Here is a 6,000-nt window from a genome sequence, read left to right on the forward strand (position 1 = left end):
GGAAACAAAGCAGTCCAAAGAATCTCCCCAGGCTCAGACTTTTGACCCCCGAAGACTGTGGCTGTGTATTTACTTTTGCATTACCCTACTTCTCAAGCACTCGCTCAGGGTGACTCTCTGGTGCGAGAGGAGACAGCAGGCTGGCCAGGGTGCCACACAGCCTCCTAGATGTCTGCTCCTCCATACCCCTGAGACCAGCAAGGATTGCGCAGTGCAAGCGCCTGCACAGAGGCGCGGTTCTCTACCCAGAATTTGGGATGACCACGCTTGACATTCCACGCGTGGGTGGGAGACCTGAGGTATACATCTCAGAGCAAGCATGCAGAAGACCCTTTGAGAAATCTGCAGCCCAGTCAATAAAGCAGATTTAATCACCCAGCTGCTCCCGGTTTGACTCATTGCACTTCTATCTGACTGCTACACAATGCCCCAAGGCAGTCCCCTCCTCGCCCCCAGTGCCAGCACCTGAGATCCACACTTGCCAGAGGAAAAGCGTGGGAGCAGGGGCCAGTGGAAGAAGGCCCTGGAGACCTTCCTGATGCTGAAAGGAGCTGTGCCACTGTGCAGGTTGCCTGCTCCACCTCTGTCCGTGTGGAGGCAGGGACAGCATTTGCACCATTTTGCAAAGCTCTGTCACACTATGTTGTTACGTTACAACATGCAATCATCAAACAGTTTGTTCAATTCCTTCTTGATTAAATTCAGCTTCATTAAACCTAAGTAATCACTCTGTTTTGTTTTAGTAGCAACCATATTTCCATTCTAAGTGTCTTTCTAAATATCTTCTTCCCCTTTTAGACCCTTCTGTGACCTCTGAGAATATTCATAGCCCATCCCATTTTTCATTTCCCTTCTCATTCTTTTTCTTTCCATGCAGGCAGCTTCTTCCCTATGAACTTTGTTGAGGCAGCTCTCTGGTTCCTGCCTTTCAGTACCTCCAGGGGTCTGATTGTGCATGCAGCCCTTGAAGCTGAATCAAACAGGCACCTTTGTCCTGAGATGATGGAAAGTTAGCTGCTTTGATTCCTGTTGCTGTTGCGTGCAGCGGATAAAAGCGGGAATGCTTAGACAAATCAGGCATTTTCCTGGCGATTGTATAACTCTGTTCAGGTTCCATTTTTACACAAACATGATCTTTCCACACAGACTACCTGCATCACCTAATTATCATTCCTTCAATACATTAATTTGCATTTAACATACAGCACGTGCACAAACAGGCTACAGTACAAAAGAGGGGGACGTGATATCGAAATCAAAACCTACAGGTACCTAAAATAGGCAGAGGAAGCCAGAGTAAAGCAGCTTCATCTCTCCTTGCTGAGTCAACGGGTGCTGAGCACAAAGGTGTGCTGGCAATGGTACCCACCTAATTGTCTTTCAGAGATTCCCGCACCCTCCCCATACACCTTGCTCCTGTAACCTGGGCAAGCCGTCACAGATACCCTGTGTGAGAAATGGCTGCTTTTAAATAGCTGGAGGCCTTAGTAACAAAACACATTTTCAATTAATAGATTGCTGCCAGAACAGGAGAAAATGTTGGAGTAGAGGAAAACCAAAGGCATGGCAGGTACGCACAGGTTGAAGCAGGGGAGCTCTCCCCTCCTTTTCACTCATCAGCGCATCTTTCCTTTCCATTTCTCTTAGTGAGTGTCCTTGAATTCTCCTTCCATGTATGTTTATACCATGTGAGAACACGGAAGCTTACTTTAAAACTATTTTAAAGGCTTCTATTTAATGACACTTTGAGCCAACAGTGGTCTGCTTTCTGTTTTGGATTGCATACATATTCTGAAGGGGATTAATGTGGTGCTGATTGCTAGGCTAATCTGGATCAAAAAATGTTAGAGCATAATGTACTGTACCCTATCTAATGTTTAATAATAGCTGTAGTTTTAGAGTTATCAGACTTCTGTTGTTTTAGACTTTTTATTCATTTTAGTAGCAATATAACAATTCTGCGTTAAAATTTCTCCTATGTTACCTTGGATGACTTTTGGAAAAGCAGAAGCTTCTGTAACAGCTTGAAGCCTTCTGTAAAGACTTGAAGCAAATTTTGACCAGAGCCAAGAGGGCTGCTACTCTGTATAATTTCCTTACACTGGAGCAATTTTATGCTAGCATTGTGGGTTTTATTTGTAGGTGAACTAAAGAAAATCACTTTGTTTGCTGAATAGTTATTAAAGAATCTGCATAGAAAACAGAGGGCAAATTTTTTTTTACAAAGCTGGATCATTTCATGAGTTGGCCTACAGCACAGTTCTGCAAGCCTATATTATCAAAGAGACAAGGGAGGGCAATCTAGGAGGGGGAGAGGTATATCATCTAGTGTATCAACCACTGAGTGTGTGGGTGGGAACTTCTTAAACTCAAATTGCTCTTGATGGAAAAATGTCTTACAGCTACCCCATAGGTGAGTATGACTGATATAGCTGAGAAGCTAGGAAGTACAAGTCAAAATGCGGGGGATTCTAAACTTTTTTTTTTGAGTCATGGCTGATCAGATAGTTTTAATCATTAGGTTTCAGCTTGACATGATAGCAGAGAGAACAGACTTCAAATCTGAAGAGCAAGTATTTACCATTGAAAAGTCAATTCCTCTGTCACTAGCTCTGGCAATAGTATCACTATAATTATGAGTTTAATATCTGAAATTCGTTGATTTCATATTTGCATGCATGTATGCTAACTAAAATTAATTAATTTTAATTGCATACACCAATTACAACATCAGGCTCATTTTCCAACATATTATTCCTCGCTGATTACATATCCTCTAAGATTGCTTTAATTTTTCATTTTGTGCTTTAAAGTCAAAGAATAATATGTATTTCTAATTAAGCTCACTTACATATCTCACTGCTGATTAAATCACTATTTAATATTTTATAACACAAGCCACCTTTAATTTCCCCCACTGAGAGCAAAAGCCTTGCAAACTCTTTTCTTTCTCCCTTCGGTTTCACCAACCTTGCCATTGCTGTGTTGCTACAGGCAGATTTCTTCCATCTTCACAGCAGAATGCCAATGAACCACCTTGTTGACAGACATTCATCCTTGCGGGGGAGGCAAGCACCTAACTGACCACAGGACCTGCTCTGAAGAGATCAGCAACCTGCCACCATCACTAGGAGGAAAGAAACAGGAGAGATTTTTAGCAGGGTCTTAGGGGATTGCAGGTCTTGCTGAGAGTCTCTGGAGCTGAAACGTTTCAAACCTTTTAGGGGATCCTGGAAGTCCCCTGCTGGTGCCTACCAAAGGCCGAATACTGAGAAATTGAAAGAAAAAGGGGGTTCTCCTCTCTTTCGCAACTGGCACAGCAGAGTGAAACTCGCCAGTCAGTCCTAAGCCAGGACTGCATTAGTATGTCCAAAGCCTTAACAGAAATTGGTAGAAAATCTTCAGAAGAAGTCCCAAAACTGCTTCTACTTGCCCATGTGTATTGCACAACTTGGGCTATACAAGCTAAACAGTCTCATTGTTACCACATCATTCCTGGGGTAGCAGAAGAGAAGAACAAATCCTTAACAAATTTGACTTCTTAACAACCAAAAGAAGAAATTAAGTCATTGATATCTCAGAACTTGTCCCAAACTTCACTGAAATTAATGGGAAACTTCTGGTCATGTCCTTAGGAGCATAATTAAACCCATACACAATGGATACACATACTTCTTGTCAGTGGGATAGGTTTAGGAAGACCAGTTCTGATGGATTTGGGCTCTGAATGAAACCAAAGCATTCCAAGTAGCTGTGTTTGCATGCACGGCGCTTTTTTAACTTTGTCAAGTTATTAAAAAAGAATAATATTTACATCAATTATGTGTTAAACTATTCCTTTGCAACATGTAACTCTTTGTTAGCATCTAATTAATTGGCTAGAGATTCATTGTCCCAGATTCATCACACCTAACTCTTGGCATGTCAGCAAAGCACTGGATCCCTCCCATAGTCAAGAGGAGAGAGGACTCTTCAGAGCATGGTTCATCGCCTCTAAGCTCTGAATTGTACTTTCCACTGACTACTAAAGCTGTAGCTGATATTTACCATCTAAAACTAGTTAAGTGTGCCATTGCAATAATGTCAGGTCAGAGAAGAGAAACAATCAAATTGGAGCAACTGAAAAAACTTCTACAACTGAAAAAGTTTCTCTCAAAACTACTGAGTCAACAGAGAAAAGTCACAACCAGAATACTTTGCACGCTACATTTCTACTGAATTAAACAAAAAAGTAGATATTGGTGCACATATACAGGAAGACACAATCAAAGGAAAAATATACTGTCCAAACCCTTAAAAAATGGCAACTGAGGGAAAACAGAGACACAAGGAAGAAAAATTTGGACATAAATAAAAAGAAAGAAAACACCAGAAAAGAAAAACAGCAGGAAGGAACAACATATTTTTAAAATATCCCTATCTCCCATCTCTCAAAAATAGAAAGTCATTTATATTCACTTTTCTTCTCAAAACTGGATGATTATTCAGGCTATGTTTGAGACGTAAGTAAATACTGTTGCTGTGTCCAATAGGTTAGTGCAATCCTTCCAAGGAAAAACATGCAGACCATCTAAACCAAGAATGATGAGCCAGCAGACTTTCTCAGACAATACACAGCAAAAAAAAAGGGAGGGAAGGGGATTTGGTATTTTAAGATATATTGTAGAAACTAGCTCAAGTCCCTACTATAGGTTCCTCTGTAAGTTTCTTCAATCTGTCACCGCCTAAAGAAATTGAAATTCAAAAGAGTAAGGAGCCTAAATTCAGGCATTAGTTGGTCTGTCACACTTTATCAGCTGTGAAATGGGGCTCATATTCCTTTACTTCCTTCAGAGTAATATCATAAGGATATATATTAAATATATGTGTCATCTCAGATACTATAGTAGAGGAGACAACATTGCATTTAAAATAGAGAAAAATAATAGAACCAATTGCTCAAATTTTCCTTGGATTCATGTTTTTCTAGATAGTAAGTCAGAAAGATAGATAGATAGATAGATAGATAGACAGACAGACAGACAGACAGATATGTAGGAAGTTTATTTTTATGTCTATCTTTACATGTTGGAGTGAATGCAGTTCGTATATTTTGGCATATAGTTTGGTCAAATTGTGATCTTTTGTGGTTTGCTTTACATTAATTACAATTTGCATGTTCCTCGGTCAGTGTGCTATCTCAGAAGACAATATTAAGGATTGGCTTAATCTTTCTTTTGTCTAAAAAGTAAGCACCTACACACAGCTAGTTGATTAGACTGCTTCTGTTGTCAATGGGAACAGATGCTCAAGAGGACAATTTATCTTCGGTATCCTAGACAACTATCTTCTACTCTACAAATGCCTATTGAGAGGTCTTTTCCATTGGCTACAGTAAGCCTAGATAGACATTTTTTGACAAAACATGTAAAGTTTAAATGCTGAAGTTAGGTAAAAAGAATCCCAGGCTCCTGGGAAAAAATGACCAGATTATCCAGAGTGTAACCTTGAGGAGACAAGAGAGGAAAATTTCTTGGAAGAGAGGGCATCCAAGCAGAATACAGTGACATCTTAAGGTGCTGATGACTGAATATTTCCAGAGCAATGGCAATGCCCATGGCTGGATTTTTTTAAGCTGAAGAATGAAATTCTTCCCAATGAACCGATAAGAGACCCTTAAAAATGACCCATGCTATTTTATAGCAGGAGACAGCAAACAGTTTGAGAGAGGCAGAAGATGGCTTCTGCTGTTTATATTTCTGTTTCATCTGTAGAATCAATACCAGAGCTGGGAACAGCATAGCTGATCCTGTGATCGTATCCCATATACATGGGAGGCTTACAGTGATAAAAGGATTGTTAATAACCAATATTGATTCACCTTTCCCTAATGCATGGACAAAAATGTCACCAACAAGCTGGTCAACAGCCTGAAGCAATGAGCCTTATAACAGTCTACTAAGCCAAGAATAACACAGCGTTCATTTATTTATTCAAACATCACATCAGTTGCATGTAAAC

This window comes from Phaethon aethereus (genome assembly GCF_964289735.1).
Source record: "Phaethon aethereus genome assembly, chromosome: 2".
In the NCBI taxonomy this organism is placed as follows: Eukaryota; Metazoa; Chordata; class Aves; order Phaethontiformes; family Phaethontidae; genus Phaethon; species Phaethon aethereus.